This window comes from Hyperoodon ampullatus, assembly GCF_949752795.1.
Source record: "Hyperoodon ampullatus genome assembly, chromosome: 4".
Classification (NCBI taxonomy): Eukaryota; Metazoa; Chordata; class Mammalia; order Artiodactyla; family Ziphiidae; genus Hyperoodon; species Hyperoodon ampullatus.
In genome coordinates this window covers 111608027-111627017 of record NC_136917.1, presented here as the reverse complement: position 1 = coordinate 111627017, position 18991 = coordinate 111608027, and the positions used below count along the sequence as shown (strand labels likewise).

Below are 18991 nucleotides of genomic sequence, written 5' to 3'. Positions count from 1 at the left end.
TTATGAAGGTAAATGTGTATCCGTTTCCCTCAGGATTAATATTTGGTAGCCACATTCCTGCTATGTGTAAATATGCGGGCATTTTTAAAGAACGCTTCTGTATACTTTTAAATGAATGCTTTGAAAATGAATGTGACCTTTTTATTCTGGGTCATAATTTTATTAGTTTTGCTATGTTTTGCACTTAGGGAGGAAAAAACACTCCAGATTTAGTAACTCCCGCCCCCCCTCCCATTCCTGCAAGTGAGAAATTTGTACTTTTTTCAATCACCATTTCTTATTAAAGTTAAAGCAGACTAATTTTATGCTCCCAAATGTTCTCACTTTGCTTCTAGATCTCCACCTTGAAAAAACGAGGCTGATGGTCTTTGTTGTTGCATAAAAATTTTTAGCAGCTTAATTTTCCATGTAAGTCAGGCCAAACAGCTTCTACTGCAAATCCCCGAGGGCGGCTGTGAGAGGCGCTAGCGATGGAAAGATGAGTAAAATGCCTACACAACCCCTGGGGGCTCATAAAACAATGTGTAAAATTAAGAGGAGCTAAAACTAGATCAACCAGAAGTTTGATTTTTTTCGCTTTGGTTTCACTATAAATCATTCAGACTTAACTGATTAAACTTGGTATAACACTTATACATCCGAAAGTTTAAAAATATTCCCTTTGGTTTTTGAGGGCATGTTGAGAGTTCTTTGAAAAACTGATTTCCAATTTTGTAGATATAGATACTGGAAATATAAGTTTAAATTTCAAGTCAGGCATTTTAGAAATTAAACTGAGAGCAGGAGGAGGGGTTTTGAGGAAATAGGTAGAGACTTTTTTCAGGATCTATTTTTTTTTTCTTTTCCATTGGTGAGTTTTTTTTTTTTTTTTTTTTTTTTTTTTAAGGCATGTGTTCCAAGGCCCATGGGAGCAAAAACCAGTAGGTTTTTAAAGTGTTATTATGTCTATACTAAAATAGGGTACTTGAAATTATTCTGAAGATACATCATTGACTCAGTTACAAATAATTTTTTCTCTTTGTGTTTATAATAATATCAGGAGATAGCCACTTTTGTTATGAGCTGAGAGTGGGGAGTTGTTACCTGTTGCACCTTAACATGGTTGTCTGACCTGTTAACATATGAAAACCAAGATTTTTCTACTTGGAGAATATCCAGACTCTCATCTTCAGGACAATTTTCTTTAAACTATACTTTATAAAGAAATGTAACCTCCAAATAGTTTGACTTTCATGCCACTTTCTAATGGAAGTCCTAAAAAGGTCCCCTTATTAAGAATTTTTTTCTCTGTTTATCATCATACAAGTTATGAGTATTTCTCAATCATTTATACATCTCTTCGAGGTTAGAAATCAGAACCTTTGGTGTTTGTAGTAAAACTGAGATGTAGAGAAGCAAGCACTCCAAAATGGATTAGGAGTTGGATTGGGAAATCTGTCAGTTTGTCTTGTGTTAGACATGCTTTTGTGACTTGGGTTGGCTTAGCAGACTGATATTTTTGTGTAACACTGTCTGTCTGGGTGTGTTTGAAGAATGAAGAAGAAACTGCAAAGATAAGAAACAAAAAATAAGTTTACCTTAAATCTACAGTTTATGCAGTTGGTTCTCTTTCAGTTAATTTGTATTGCTAATGTGCTCACTTCGTCTCAGGCACCTAGACATGGTGGACCTGTGAAACTGGTGAGGTAGAGGGTGGATGTGAGGCGCTGAGCAGGGATCCTGTCAAGGTCTGCTTCTCCAAATATGCTTCTGGAACTTTCCACATATATGTCTCCATCAACCCCATAAACATACTTGAAGGTTAGGGCTTGAAACGGGACTTAGGGAGGCAGAATGGGCTTCCTCCACCATTTCTGTGTGACTTCTTAAAGGCAAATCTCTTAACATTTCCTCTGTTTTTTCTATTAATGAAATCTGTTTTCAGATGTGTTAATAAAAATTAAGAGTTTGGCTAGGATGGTTTCTGAGTTATCTTCCAATAATGACATCTCCTATTTCTAAGATTATAACAGAGAGTGTGAGCTTTTTGCTGTGCACAGGATGTGAAAGACAATTTCACAAGATTTAAAGATTATCAGTCTCTGTAATAAACACTGCATCTGAGTAGTTAAGGCCAAGCAGGTGATTGAAGTGGATATTCTGATAATCTAGTCAGCAGATGTGCAAAACTATAGAAACATGACTGCTTGAGACAAAGACGTTCTTATCATTCATACTGGAGGGCGACACATTGTAATGACAGTGACAGTTGATGTAATTCTTGCTATAAAATGCCTCTAATTATTCTTGCCAGTTTAAATTCTATTTCTCCTTCAAATAATTTAAAAATTCTAATTAACTGTGGTAAATTATAAGAAGAAAACATTCATTGGTTTGCTTCTTCTAAATAATAATTCAAAGTAAGTTGGTTGACAAAAGAAAATTAAGGTTTTTTCCTTTTTTTCTTCTTTCCTTCCATCTTTCCTCCCTCCCTCCCTCTCCTCCTTCCCTTCCTCCCTCCCTTCTTCCTTCCTTCCTTCCTTTCTTTGACCATTTTATCTTAAACTGTTTCCAGTTAAGAAGAAAAAAGAAAGGTATTTTTCACTTTCCAAATGTGCATAGGTTGAAGGAATATTTGCATTGCTCCATTTTCTCAATAGTGTCCCAAGATTTCACTTTGGAAGGTCCTTGGGAGATTGCAAGGCTCTCTTATCATCCTTCTATAGCAGCTATTTCTTAGGGATAGTTATGGTGATATAATCAAAATGTGTTCAGTTATGGAAATTTTTAAGTGATGTTCATTTTCTCGAAAATGTGTGTTGGTGGTACTTCTTTCTAAAAGAGCTCCATTTATGGAAAATGAAAAGCTTACCTTTTGTTCCAGGTGAAGGTGTTTAAGGAGGAAGGGAATTTGTATGTAATAAGTACCTTCTATGTGCCAAGCTCAGTGTTATCTTCCATTATTGAATCTAACTTGAACCTCACTTCAGCTCTTGGAGACTGGTAATGTTCTTTCATTTTTACGTATGATAAGACTGAGGCTTAAAGAGTTTTAGGAGATGACCAAAGTCCAACTCTAGGTATAAAGATTGAATAATCTTGAAGAGTGCCTTATTAAGGAGACTATTTAAATCCACTGAGGTTCAAGAAATTTCAAATTTGGGTGGAATAGGGGCTGGGGTTGTAGTATGTGAATCACTGTTTTGTTTATTCTTATTTCCCCTTAAAAACCATTTACAGGACAGGTTCGATTCTTGAGAAATATAATTGCAGACCATTACATTTTCAAAGAAAAATGAGATTTATGTTTAAACAGTTTTACATGGCATTCGTTTACTTCAGTAAGGGATCTTTAAAAATATTTGCTCTGAGGGTGAAAATACACATCCCAATTAGCCTGATCTGTTTAAGTGGTTGTATCTGTCTTGCCTGCTAGCAGGAGAGACATACAGGAACAAAGCCATCTGTACTTTTATTTTCCTGGGAATGTTAAGTGGTCTATTCAGCCTGATTTCAGTTGTCTCGGTGGGGGTGGGGGGTGGGTGGGTAGGTGGGTGGAATATCTCCTTAGTTCTGGAGGTTTAAAGTAGTAGATACTTGTCATATTAGTGCTGAATTAAACGTGTTGATTTAATTTTAAAGGGATTAAGGGTTATGTGATTTCCCCTGTCACCTCATTTCTAGCTAGTCGTTTTAGCCTTCCAAACTTGTCCACCAGCAGAAGATTTTAATCATTTTATCAAATTAGGCAGAGCTGCATGCAAGCCCTGAAATATTTGTAGAGGGTGGGGAGTGTAGGTCATGGGTTTTTGTTCCAGTTCATGTTGTTTAATTGAAGTATAATAACAAACTCAGTGTTTCCTTTTCAGTGTTTGCTTATTGAACACAAATAAAGGGCAAATGGAATAAAAGTATTTGTTAAATCTTGTAAAACATTTTAAAATGTAATTTAGGAAAGAAATGATTTATCACTTGAACTTTGTAATCATTCTTCCAATTTAGATTTAAGTGAAGAAAAATAACCTATGGATTAGAAAAATATAGTTCTTTTAATTTTGACTACACTGAACCTTACTATTTATATTATTGTACTTATCGTTAAGAATTCTACATAGAAAAATCCATCTTTGATGTGACAGATGTACATAAAAATGAATTTTTATTGGGACAAGTATTTTTCTGTGGGTTTTAATAAGTGAGCGCTAAATGCACTACTAAATGGTGGAAAATATTTGTAGTGTGATAACAAAATTTTTTACTTTCTTTCAGGAATTAAAAAATAGAGATATTTTTCTTTCATTGGATGATAAGTCCTAAAGCATGTATGATAAGTAAATGTTTCTGGTTTTTGCAAGCAAATATTGGTAGTTTGTTAAAACAGTTGTTGGTATTGCTGTTTGTTTAATGCAGATTATACTTTTTAGTTGACCTTGTCCATATTTTTCAATAAATATGCATGCTACATCAGTATAATTTTAATTTTGTAGAATAGAAAAAGCTAGTATTTAAGATTATTTTGTAATGAAATAAACCATATTGACAAATAATATGGATTCACTCAGGTCTGAAATCCCAATTTCACAATTTTAAAGTAGCTTTATGTTTTTATGCCTGTTTATTTGTCCTATAAGAAAGGGATATGTGTTTGTATGTGTATATGTTTATTGAGTTTATCTTCCATCATTAAATATTAAACATTTGTTATACAGTTATATATGTTGGAGTTTATAGGTTTTTATTTGTATCATTAAGACATGTATTTCAAGACATGAGTTGTAAATCCAATCGGTGTACAATTTGGGGTGCTTTATTTTACAGGACTAATGATTTTAAGTTAATCACGGTATAAATTCCTCTCTGAAATTAGTTTATCTTAATTCAAGACTATGTATAGTAAAATCTTAGTTAATATTGAAACAAAACTAGAAACGGTATTTGTTAGGTATCAATATAGCACTATGGTAAATGTTTGGTTACTGTATAATATTTGGCCATTATTCTAAAAATTAACCATTATTCCAAAATTATTCATTACATTTCAGTTGGTGTAATTTTCAAATATTAGCTGATTGTGAAGTTAGAAATACATTATTTTGGCTCCACCAAAGGGTATATTTTACCATTTTTGCCCAAGGAATTCAAATATGATTGTGTGTATATTTTGGGGGGAAAAAAACCCAAACAGCAGCAAGTTTTCCTTTTTCTTTTACTTGAGAAAACATTGGTATCATAAAGTGGAACAAGGATGCAGAAAGCACATGTTCTCACACTTTTCCTTTTTACTAGCACTGGAAAAACGCTGCACGAAAAATGAAGATTCAAATCATTTTTCTTAAAACTCCTCATAGTGAATACAAAATGCTTCAAATATACTTTTAGGGAGAGGGCAGGAAAAAAAACCAAGTTTGAGTTGATCTGTGTTTATTAAATAATATTTCTTTTCTTTTTGAACTGTAAAGGAAGAAATGAGAAAGTTGGGGAGGGCTGTATAAGTTACAGCATCAGAGTATAGTAAGTTAATGAAAAATAGAATTCTCATAAGATCTGAGAAGATACAAATAAAACAACCTTAAGAAAAGCTATGCTTAAAAATAAAATTTATTGACCCTTTAGTGCTTCATTTTTTTAAATGTAGGCCATAATTTCTTTTATTAGCTCTTCCCATACTTACCATTGTGACATTGCTGAGACCAATGATGATGATGGAAACAGCCAGGGATCTGAGGGACCCTGGTTACTGGTATTCGCATTCTTTTCAGGTTCCTAAAATGTTTTGTTTTGTCATTTTATGATTTAATGTAGACAATGCCTGATTCATTTCCCGAACTGTATTTATGAACTCATGCCATTTGTGTGACTAATGTAAACAGGAGGGTTAGTGCTGTCAAATAGAGGGACAGCTGGAAAGCTAGGAGGTTTCCTGGGTTAGAAATGTGGGAATGGGGAGGTAGTAGCCTGGCCTAAGGCTCACTGTGGAGCATCATAACTCTTTACAGAAGGAGTCATAACAAGATAATGTCAGTGATGCATAGGTATAGGAGGCCACTCATATCCAGTATGAATTTGCTTTCTTTTAACTTTAAGAATATCACTTTCCAGGTCAGATGGTAGTATTGTGTATGGTTCCGTTCAGGAGTTAAACCGCGGGGGTTTCAGTCTCCGCTCAGCTGCTTACCAGATACATGATGAGCGATTTCTCTTTCTAAGCCTGGACCCCTGCCTGTGATGGGGATCACGATAGTACCTACATCATCCAGTTGTTGGGAGACAACAGTCCATGCCAAGCTCTCCACACAGGGCGCAGCACATACATAGCACATTTGTCAGCTGGTGTTTTTATTACTCCCTTTCTAATATAATTCTTTTTTGATTTTCTTCTTGTTGCTTTCATTACTAGGGTCACTTAGGTGTTTTTTTCCTTCCTTCCTCTTTAAACAATACTTTTAATTTAACACAGACAAAATAGAACAGTTTAGGGAACACCAATATACTCATCGTCCAGCTTCAACAATCTTCAGCTTTCTGCTTTCTTGTTATCTCTGTTTTTCTCCACACATGCCTTTTTTTTATTGTTGTTGTTCAACTATCTTAAAGCAAATCCCAGACATCATTATTTCACTTGTAAATAAGGAAGTTTTTGGGTTTTGGCATAGCTCTTGTTTGGCGCTGAAGATTGTACTAGGTGTAGCTCTGAAAAGAACGATCCGGGAAATAGTTTGTAATGTGTTTCTCTTTTAATGTGTGTTACTGTAATTGTCATCATCTTTTTGTTTCTTTGATATCATTTTAAAGGAGAAAGCTTGAGACAGTAGTTGTGAAGACATAAAGGTAGTAGAATTAGCTTTTAAATAAATTCTGGCATGTTAAATCCTAAAGAAAAATTTGAAATCAGTTTTAACCATGATCGTGGTGTAGAGGTATTTTCATGATTTGACCACACTCTAGAAGAAATTAAATTATTGGTGGCTCTGTTACTGAGGGATCTTCTTTTCTTTATTGAAGTGCATTTACCAAACTCTTCCAGCAGCTGGAAGAGTCTTGTTTAGAGTTGAGTGAGTGCTTTCTCCTCTGATTCCATCTTTCAGAATCAATTCTGAGACCCAACAGTAGGCAATGCTATTTTAAGGCAATTACGAAGGTTTCATTAATCAAGTGTGCAGTTTGCTTTCTCTAGTGTTGCTAAGCTTTTCTAGGGTGAGTTGGTCTCTGTCACATGATTGTTTGCCTTAGGCTCTTTTTTTTTTTTGCGGTAAGTGGGCCTCTCACTGTTGTGGCCTCTCCCGTTGCGGAGCACAGGCTCTGGACGCGCAGGCTCAGCGGCCATGGCTCACGGGCCCAGCCGCTCCGCAGCATGTGGGATCTTCCCGGACCGGGGCACGAACCCGTGTCCCCTGCATCGGCAGGCAGACTCTCAACCACCACGCCACCAGGGAAGCCCTTGCCTTAGGCTCTTTTGATTACAAGAGAGAGATATGAACTCAAGTTGTCTTGAATAATGGGCACCTCTGTGTGTGGTGGGGGACAGTGGGAATATTGTAGGGCAATATAAGGGCAAGTACCGCTCTTCATTTATTGTGACCTAGCTGTGCTTTGGACATTGGTACTGGCTAACATGTTTTTCAGTGTGTTTATGCGTCTTTGGTTCCTTACTGCTTCTGTTTTCTCATAATTTCTGCTTCCCCTCCTTCAGGCTGCTGTGCCCCTCGTGATACTGACTCAACATATTGTGGCCCCTTTCTCTCTGCTTTTACTGCTTCAGTTCTCACTGCAGCATCTCTCATTCACTCAGTATATTCAAGCTTGTCTTTCTGTGAGAGAGAATCTGATTGACTCAGTTCACATTTTGGGGGCTAGACAAGACCATTGGTCTCTGACCGGTCCATAAATTGGCTGTCAAACAGCAGGGACTGTGGGTGAGGGATTTTCATGGAAAGTTTGGTGGGTGTGAGAGACATTATTATTGACATGTCCAGTGTATTCATCAAGCTAGTAAATATTATTTTCACCAACTAATATTTATGCATTTAAGCCACCTTCTTTTCCCTCAGTAGTAGCTGTACATCCTTACCTTATCAATAAGATCTTTCCAGTAAGACAGTTTCTGTCCTCTGGTCCTGATAGGCCTCCTGTGTTGCTAAGGGTTCATGTTCATAATTTCTCTTTCCTTTCTTAATACTTTAATATTAAAAATTATTGAATGTTCTTTTAACAATAACTTAAGCATATTTTTCAAAGTATAGCATACATATAGAAAAGTGCACAAATCATAAGTGCGCTGCTTCCTGAATTTTCACAAAGTGAATATATTTTTGTAAGCAGCATCCAGATCAAGCCATTGACATGATCAGCCCTCCAGAAACTAACCTCATGTCTATTCCTCTTCAGTGCTCCTACCCATGGGTAGCCACAATCCTTACTTCTAACATCATGGATTGCTTTTGCCTGTTTTTGAACTTTGTCATTGACTCATGCAATAAGTACTCTTCTGTGTCAGACTTCTTTCCCTCAACATCATATCTGTGAGATTCATCGATGTCTTTGGGTATTGTGATTCATTCCTTTTCAGTTTCTTTGTAGTATTCCACTGGATGAGTATACAACAGTTTCTTTATCCATTCTTTATCTACTGTTGATGGAACACTTGGATTGTTTCCAGATTGAAGCTATTACAGATAATATGTCTATGGAAATTCTTGTACAGATATTTTGTGCACATACATGTATACATTTCTGTTCAGTATTATACCCAGGAATGAACTTGTTGGTTCATAGGACTTACTTATATTCAACTTCAGTAATTATTGCTAAACAGTTTTCCGAAATAGGTAAATCAATTTATGTTCCCGCTAGCAGTGTATAAGAATTCCAATTGCTCTACATTCTTGCTAATACTTGGTATTATCAGTCTTTTTAGTTTTAAGCATTCTAGTGGGTGTGTAGCAGTATCTCATTTTGGTTTTCATTTTCATTTCTCTGATAATTAGGTTGAACACTTTTTCAGGTATTTCTTGACCATTTGATTGTTCTCTGTTTTGAAGTGCTTGTTCAACCTTTTGCCCATTTAAAAAAAAATTGAGCTGTCTTATTGATCTGTAGGAGTTTTAAAATATTAAGTTAAACTCTGTGAATTGCCATTTTTGAATATCAAAAATAATTGAACATCAGCTTGTTCATCTTAGTATATATGAAGACACGAGTCCTTTGTCAGTTATATGTATTGGAAATATTTTCTCCTACTCTGGTTTGCCTTTCTACTTTCTGACAGGTGTCATTTGATGAAGAGAAGTTTAAAACTTTAATGTCGTATAAGCTATCTGTCTTTTTCTTTGTGGCATTTTTCTGCCCATGAAATGAATGGGGATGGGGACAGCATCCGGAGGTGCTTTGTGTAGAAGATGCAGGAGCTGGAGCCTTCCCTTGCTGCTCTGTGGTCAAAGCAATCAAGTGCATCACAAAAGATGCAGCAGTAAGTAAAACAGAATGCACTTGCAGCAGCTTTGGACTGCCACACTAGGATGTTTTGCCTTTGGAGGAAGGCTCCAGGGACAATTCAAAAAGACAAAAAATCATAATGTTCTTTTCTCCCTCATACCTTCTAGGGTCTGAGGTGTTCCCTCCCCAGGTGTTGGGTTGTTGCTCCTCCTCTAGAGATGCATAGATGTATATGCACCAAAGACTTGTACAAGAATTTTCATAGCAGTGTTATTCACAAAACTGGGTGTCCCATTTCAGAAGCTCTAACTTCACTTTGTTTCCAGTCGTCCCCAACTCGCACCTACACCTCTCATCTGGAAGGGTCAGGTGCAAGAGGGACAAGGTACTTTTATAAAACTTAACCAGAGTTAAGCTTGAATCCCTGACCCCCCCTTTTCAGCTCTGCTGCCACCTGTAGGTTGTGTCATCTAGGCTGGCCTGGGGGTGCTGTTAGGGAAAGAAAAATGCATCATGACCAGCGCTGGTTAAGACAGAATCCTCAGTTTTCAAAATATATCTGTATAATGCCCTGTAATTCTTCCCCTTTTGTCCTGATCATTACCCAGAAAGTGGCCAAGAAGGGATGACCCCTTTCTTGGAATACCTGCACTCACTGATCAAACTGCCTTATTAAAGTATATGGACCAGGAGGGAATGAGGGAGAAAGGGTTGGACAGTCAGTCCATTGTTGAGTATACAGATTAGTTTCAAGGGCCACAGTGGTGTGACTGGAAACAGCTAACCAGTAACCCAAAAAAGTATCGACAGTGGTGAGGTAGCATTGCTAGTCCTGAGAGGGCTTTGAATGTCTGGTGTAGCCAATCTACCAGGAGTGGGAGGGGTTGCACCCCTTGTGACATGGCCTCTCCCATTGTGAGACAAATGGGTCAACTTTTGGCAGGCATCACAAGTCTGCCCTGCAGTGGTAGCCTTCCGCATTAGAAACAGAGTCAGGCTCCAGCACAGCTTGATTCCAGTTGATTCCACAGCCCTTGATTCCACAGTCCTTCCTGTGGACATCTACATGACTGATCCATACAGTTCAGTCAGCAGACATGGATTGGTCCCAGGTTCATGTTTCCAAAGAAGGGTCTCTTTAATCTTACAGTGTATAGTTTTGCAAGTGGCAGACCAAACAGCTCTGCCACTGGCACCAGCCCAAAAGTCTGAGCCCTACCCTCTGACTGGAGCAACTACATCTGCTTTTTCTTCTGCATAGCTGACACTGAGGCTGACTAGCCACAGCACCCCAATGGATACCACTGGGTTTCAGCTTAGCCAAACCATCAGTGAACTGGGCCCAGATATTTAGGGAATTTCTGTGAATCAAGGACCCTATTGAGTCAGTGGCTTTGCCTCAGGTAGCAGAGCAGATAAGGTTCCCCACAGAGAGATACTTGCTACTTTTTAAAATGTAAAGCTGAGATGCTTCTGGGGCCAGACCAGCTACATTCTTGAATATACCTTTTCCATTGAACAAACAAGGTTTTAGCCATTCGCACCTTGTTAGTTCTTGAGTCTGAACTGATTCATCCAAAATGGGAATTTCAGGCTGGAGAGTTACAAGACCTCTATGGGTCAGTTTTGACAAGCACTCAGCTGTAAGCTAATGGTCACCTGCATGCCTTGTAATTTTGTTTGGATGGTGGACATTGTGTTTGAAAAATCAGAGGTAATTTTAGGCTCTGCATGATGTGTTTTCCTTCAGAGAGGATTTACTTTTGCTTTCTTGCAGGCATTAATGTGGAGTAATTTACACTAATCCATTCTGAGAATGAGCTGATGAAAGTTAGGTTTCAGGTTTGTGAGAACACTATTCCAGTTTGTCCTAATTTCTGTAGTATAGCCTTTCCAAGGTCTTATCAGGAATTCTGGGTGTTTATATAACCCCTTCCTCCTTGGTCTCTTACATGCCCCATGGGACTGCCAAAAACTCAGTGCTGATTTCCAGCCTCTTAATTGTTGCTTTCTGCCTGGTCTCTTAGCCTCTTGGCTCTGTACTACTTAGAAATTGGCAAATTCCTTTAGTGGAACAACTTCAAAGGCTGTCAGGCCCACTAGTTGACTTCCCTTCTCTAAGGTGTCTTTACTCCTTAGATATCTTAGACCTTAACAAGGTCCTGGCTGCCTTGTTAGCTCACTGATGCTTTCAAATGGATTATTTTGTGTGTGTGTATGTGTATGTGCGTGTGTGTGTTGTGTGCAGCTTTTCTAATTGTTCTTAGTGTGTGTGTGTTGGAGTGGTAGGTGAGGGTCTGTAACAAGCTACCTGGTCATTACCACTTAGAAATGAGTTTTAATAGTGAGTCTAAAAATGAGTGAAACTCCTTTCAAAGCAGTGGGAAAGTTATCTTGTTTCTTTTTTCTGGAAATTTATCTGTTAATTACTTCTAATTCAGTAATGATAAAATACTAAGAAGTCAAATCACAACTAACCCTTATTTTATCAATTTAATTCAGAACATCTTTGAATATGGTGTTTTTGAAGAAAATAAAACAAAAACTTCATTTTGTAGTTGTAAGATTTTTTTTTACAGATGTTTATCTTTATACCACTACAGAGTGGTGAGTTGTATATTTTGAGGGTACCGCGGTGTAAGTCCCATTTTATTCCTAACATAGTAGATTTAGTTTAAACTTTTAGATTGTCTTCTCATATCTGATGTCTGTCTACCATCTATCTAACTATGTGTGTATGTATACCTGTCTGTCTGTCTATCTATCTATCTATCTATCTTAGTTGATGAGCGTTTAATTTAAAGCAGTCATCTTTCTCCAGGCATAAGTTAGCCCTTTTTTCTTGGAAAGTAAAACAAAGTAAAATTAGACTATTTCATTTAGGATACTAATTTGTTAGTATTTTATGAACATTGTTTTGTATTATACAATTGTAAGAGTTACCATTAAATGCTGATTTGGGTTTAAAGAGCCAAGCACTTTACATATATTATCTCATTTAATCTTCACAACCATCCCGAGATAAGGGTATCCTCTTTATTTTACAGATAAGAATACTGAGGCTTTAGTGGTTTAGTAATTCTCCCAGGGAAAAATTTAACTAAGTGGCAAACTTGGTTAATAGAGCCTAGTTTAGTGACTTAGCATTTGTTGATCTTGGCCCTCAACTAGGAGCTAGAAATATATAACCAGGAGGAAAAAGTTTTTATCTTCAATCTCATTCTTCTCTGCCTTGGTACATTTGCAGTTTAGGTGGAAAACTTCTCAGTCTGATCTGGCCACATTCATAAAGCCCATAAAGTAAGTTGTAGCTTCCACCCAAGGAAACTATATGTTATATATGTTATATGTCAACAAGCAAAGCTATGGGCCCATACTTATCCAAGGGAAGCATTTGAACCAGTTTATGTAACCTCTATAATCTCTGTATGCTTGGCCCTGTGCTGATGTGGTGGAGAGTGGGGTGTTGGGGAACAGGTCAGTCTGTTTCCAAAGCATCCCTGTCTTTCTCCCGTGCTGCTGATTTCTAGCACAGGCTTCCTTCTTGGTGTCTGCTTAGCACCTCGAGGGGCCCAGCGTTGAAGATGTAGAAGACATAGCCCTCCCTGCCATTTCTGACCTTGCCTATGCTCTGTCTCTTGACTCTGATAAGATCGCTTATGTTTTGAAGTGAGTCCACATCCTCAGTGCTTTGATTTATGCTACTGCTTTTTGGCCACCAGGTCTAACTGGATTGTAGTCTCTCCTGACCCAGAGCAGCAAATACTGTTGTCTGAAACATTAGGCAACTGAGAATGGTACTTGCAGCTTGTGCCATCAATGTCAATGCAAGCAAAGGAGAAGGCATTTATATGTACTCAGTCTTTGTGTTCCAGGCCAAAGTATCTTCTTGTATTTGTTTTGCTGGCAAGTTTCACCTGTTGTCTCTGGAATTGTGCAGTCAAATGGTTGAACCGTAGCATCTTGTGATTCTAGTGCCTTAGCTGTAATTTCCTCTGTGAATGTTATTATCCAAGTTCATTTTCCGCATGCCAGTTTAAGCTGAGACCATCCTTCTTCCTGTTCTCCTGCCATGTCCTTGTCTTACAGCACTGAAGATGCAATGGCATGCCATCTGGTTAAATGGTACAGAATGCCCAGTACATTGAGGTGAAGTTCCCGAGTTCAAGTTCTAGATTCACCTTTAACAATGTATGGATTCTGAGGCTTAACCGTTTCCTCATCTGGAAAATGGGTATGATGATTCCTACCTTGTAAAGAAAGTGGGAATATTAAATTAATTGAGATAATCTATATGAAAAGTGTTTTGTAAACTAAAATGCTACAAGAATATTACTTTTAAATTCTTTACAATTATATTTTTTCATTTAAGTGAGGGCTGTTTAAACAGCAAATTAATTGAAAGTTTGCTTACTGCAGGTGTGTGTTCTGTTCATTTTATCCATTTTGAGAACCAGATGGCTTCTCTGCCTAGTTTGTTGGCATCTTTGTGAGCCCAAGGTTCTTAAGTTCTATGGAGAATATTTAGTGGATGACAAATTCCTCAAGAAATAGTTGGAAGATTACTTTTACTGGGGCTTCCCTGGTAGCGCAGTGGTTAAGAATCCTCCTGCCAATGCAGCAGACACGGGTTCAAGCCCTGGTCTGGGAAGATCCCACATGCCATGGAGCAACTAAGCCCATGTACCACAACTACTGAGCCTGCGCTCTAGAGCCCACGAGCCACAACTACTGAGTCTGTCACAACTACTGAAACTCACGAGCCTAGAGCCCATGCTCCACAACAAGAGAAGCCACCGCAATAAGAAGCCCATGCACTGCAACGAAGAGTAGCCCCTGCTCACCGCAACTAGAGAAAGCCGCGCACAGCAACAAAGACCCAATGCAGCCAAAAATAAATAATAACTAAATAAATTAAATTTAAAAAAAAAAAAAAAAGATTACTTTTACTAAGTGCAGGAGAATATTACCTAAATAGATCAGTGAAGAAAATTTTCTTTGTCATTTAGATACTTTCTGTTGTATAGATCCTTCTGACTGTAATACATATTAAATATAGTAAAATGAGATTAATAGGTAATTTTTTCTGAAGAAAAATGTAGCTAAATTGGTATTTGTGCTTTAAAAGTTCAATTTTTCACAGAGAGTGTTTAAAATGTATCCTGAAAGATAAATAAATCCACAGCTTACATATTTTTCTCCCTTTTGGTATAAATTGCCATGTAAACAGAACATTTTTATTTTTATTATTTTTTGTTGGTTGTCCTCCTAACTTTTGAAAAAAAATTTTATTGGTCTATAGTTGATTTACAATGTTGTGTTAATTTTAGGTGTACAGCAAAGTGAATCAGATATATATATATATATAACTGAATATATATATATTCTTTTCAGATCCTTTTTCCATATATGTTATTACAGAATATTGAGTAGAGTTCCCTGTCCTATACAGTAGGTCCTTGTTAGTTATCTGTTTTATATATAGTAGCGTGTATAAGTTAATCCTAACCTCCTAATTTAACAGAACATTTTTAAAGCAATTTTTAATTCATAAAAATAATGTTTCTGGGGATCTAAAGTACACCATGGGGACTTCCCTGGTGACGCAGTGGTTAAGAATCCGCCTGCCAATGCAGGGGACATGGGTTCGAGCCCTGGTCCAGGAATATCCCACAGGCTGTGGAGCAACTAAGCCCGTGCGCCACAACTACTGAGCCTGTGCTCTAGAGCCTGTGAGCCACAACTACTGAGCCCATGCGCCTAGGGTCTGTGCTCTGAAGCAAGAGAAGCCACCGCAATTAGGAGCCTGCACACCACAATGAAGAGTAGTCCCCGCTCGCGGCAACTAGAGAAAGCCTGCCTGCAGCAACGAAGACCCAACACAGCCATAAACAAACAAACTAACTAACAAATAAATAAAGTACACCATGGTGACTATACAATACAGTATTGTATACTTGAAATTAACTATGAGAGTAGATCTAAAATGTTCTCACCATGTGCGTGCGTGCACACACACACTCCACAAACACAGTGGTTACTATGTGAAGTGATGGATTTGTTAGCTAACCTTATCATGGTAATCATTTCACAACACATAATATATCAAATCATCATGTACACTTTAAACTTACACAATGTTATTTGTCAGTTATATCTCAATAAAACTGGGGAAAGAAAGGAGATCAGTGAATGGATATAGATAGTATATATTTTCTGATTCCATGAATTATGTATAGAAGTGATTTGTTTTTCTTGCAACATTGTAGCCTAAGTGGATACCAGTCAAAATACCTGCATTCCTATTCCAGTTCTTTGAGAGAATAATTAAGGCACTATACAATTTCTTGAACATTTGGTCAGGGATAAAAAACGACTTGTTTGTAAATAATTGAGTGTAAAGGTCTGAGGTTTATGATCTTGAAACTGTCTTGCTAGTGTCTCAGACACTAGCTCATGAACCCAAATAGACCTCTACATTAACTAATATCTAATCTTCTATTTTTATGCAGTTGCAATAGAAATTATTATTATTAATTAAAAATTAAATAATGATATAGGTGTGTAACTCAGCTTTCAAAATGCATTCATATATTTTATCCATTTGATTTCTTAATAACTCTATATTACTTGTGTTTCCTTTACAATTTCTAACTTTTTAGGCACATTATTAAACTTATTAATGAATTATAAAATTCATTCGCTCAAAAAAGGAGTAATGTTTTTGTGTAAAATTTGAAACTCAGAGAACTAAAAAATAAGAAAATTAAAATTTCCTGAAATCCCATTCCTCAGAAAAAATTATGTATTGAATTGTTGGAGGATTTCCTTCAAGAGTTTTTTTCAGTGTATGAATATAATAAATAGACATTTTTAAAGTGGAGCATAATCAAGATCATACTTTATTTATGTAGAGTTTTGGATCTTGATATTTTTTAATTGAACATTATATTGTGAACATTTTGTTTGCCAGTAAATATCTTTGAAAACATTATTTTAAATTACTGTACAGCATTCTTTGTCACACAGATGTAAACATTCTCCTGCTATTGGATCTTTAGGTTGTTTTAATATTATAAAGTTTTGCTTTGGTATAGTAAGTAATGCTGCAGTGAACATCAGGATGACGTTTGTGAAAAAATTGTCAGGGCAGGTGGAGGCATATGCAAACAAATTAACAAACAAAAAAGCAGGAAGTGATAGGCAGCCTTTTAACTCTGACCATAAGGGTATTTTCCCCAACTTCTCCACCTTAATTAAAAGCTGTTTTCTCTAATAAATGCCCCACTTGCATTTCAAGGTCGTTTTGTAACTGGTTAAAAACCCAACATAAAACGTAAATTTCTGGAATGGAAGTACAATCTCATCTGTGAGTAAAATACAGAAACAAATATGGCCAAATATGGTAGTCTAATTTTGGGAAATAAAGCTGTAGACCTATGAATGCTTTTTGGTGGGATTTACTTTTCCTAGGGGGTGTTTGTTATGATTAGTTAGAGTGCCTAGGATCATGATAAGGGAGCTCCATTTGAATGCATAAAGTAGAAATGCCTAAAATTACCATATTCCATTGATTTTAAGCATACTTGGATTATAATGTCTTACATTTTCTGAAATTAGAATGTGTTTCCTATCAATGTGCATATTTGGTTGATGTGGTAATCCTTTTTCTATAAACTTTTACTAATTTATGTTGATTTTATAATACCATTATAGACACAAAGAGAAGTGGGAGGTTTCAGACTGATACTTGACATTTGTTTGTGTTTTCAGTGCTCTTTGCTCTATGTGGTTTTTTGTTTGTTTGTTTTTTTTGCGGTACGTGGGCCTCTCACTGCTGTGGCCTCTCCCGTTGCGGAGCACAGGCTCCAGACGCGCAGGCTCAGCGGCCATGGTTCACGGGCCTAGCCGCTCCGTGGCATGTGGGATCTTCGCGGATCGGGGCACGAACCCATGTCCCCTGCATCGGCAGGCGGACTCTCAACCACTGTGCCACCAGGGAAGCCCTGTGTGGTTTTTTTTAAAAGAATTTTAAAAAAATTAATAAATTTATTTTTGGCTGTGTCTGGTCTTAATGGTGGCACGCAGGATCTTTTTTTGCGGTGCACGGGATTCTCTCTAGTTGTGGTGCACGGGCTCCAGAGTGCGCAGGCTCAGTAGCTGCGGTGTGGGATCTTAGTTCCCTGAGCAGGGATTGAACTGGCGTGCCCTGCATTGCAAGATGGATTCTTAACCACTGGACCACCAGGGAAGTCCCTGCTCTATGTGTATTTGCAAGAGCATAGAGGTATATGGATGTCTATATTGTATCATATGCTGGTGGCCTTGACCTTTTGATAATAATTAAATATAAGGATAGGGAATATCATGACCATGTGAGAAAGAGGAAAATTCAGTGCTTGGTTTTTGCAGTGCTTAACTCTAATCTTATCTTGGTTGTTATCTCTTCCTGCAGCCCCTCTAAGCCACACGATCTTTGATTACTAAAATTCAAGATGTTGCTTCTCCATACAACTGCACAATTATCAACTTTTTTGGCAGTGAGTCTTCATTTTTCATATTCTTCCATTGTGGTTAGAGAATGGCAAATTTGACTGATAATTCTAGCCCATCCTTAAATTGGATTGTGTTAATCACCTTTTGTGATTTAAAAAGACCAAAACAAAACAATGAAACCCTCCCTGGTTAGGATACTCATTCTTTCCTACCTTTAATTTGTTGACAGCTGCCTTCCCTCGTTGGGCTTATTCTTATGCTTTCTACTGAGAACATCTCTCATATTCCTGGTGTCCCACCAGCCCACCCCCATCATGCCTCTCCCTGTGGCTTTTGATAATGAGAATAATTTTGGCCCCAAACAGAACTTCTGAAAGAATGCCATTGATCTTCTTATGTCCCTTATTTTAAAACTTGTACACTGCTGTGAATTTAAATTAATGGGCTTTCTGGTTTTGTTGTTTAGACAAAACATTAATATATTTATTCTTATTGAGGTATAGTTAATTTACACGTTGTGTTAGTTTCAAGTGTATAGCAAAGTGATTCAGTTATATATGTGTGTGTGTGTGTGTGTGTATATATATATATATATATATATATATATATATATATATATTCTTTTTCAGACTCTTTTCCACTGTAGGTTATTACAAGATATTGAGTATAGTTCCCAGTGCTATACAGTAGGTCATTGTTATTTACCTATTTTGTATACAGTAGTGTGTATATGTTAATCCTAACCTCCTAATTTATCTGCCCCCTTTCCACCCACTATCCCATTTGGTAACCATAAATTTGTCTTCTATGTATGTGAGTCTATTTCTGTTTTGTAAATAAGTTCATTTGTATCATTTTTTTTAGATTCCACAAATAAGTGATATCATATAATATTTGTCTTTCTCTCTTTGACTTACTTCATTTAATATGATAATCTCTAGGTCCATCCATGTTGCTGCAAATGGCATTATTTCATTCTTTTTTTATGGCTGAGTAATATTCCATTGTATACATGTACCACATCTTCTTTATCCATTCATCTACTGATGGACATTTAGGTTGCTAGATGAAACATTTTATTTGA

General features: G+C 37.0%; 1 protein-coding gene across 2 annotated transcripts in view; it reads left to right on the top strand.

Annotated features, from left to right (window-relative positions):
• The window catches only part of RASGRF2 (Ras protein specific guanine nucleotide releasing factor 2), a gene marked incomplete at both ends in the record, with an annotated part of 248550 nt that overhangs the window by 854 nt on the left and 228705 nt on the right, over positions 1 to 18991 (top strand). The window lies entirely within an intron of this gene.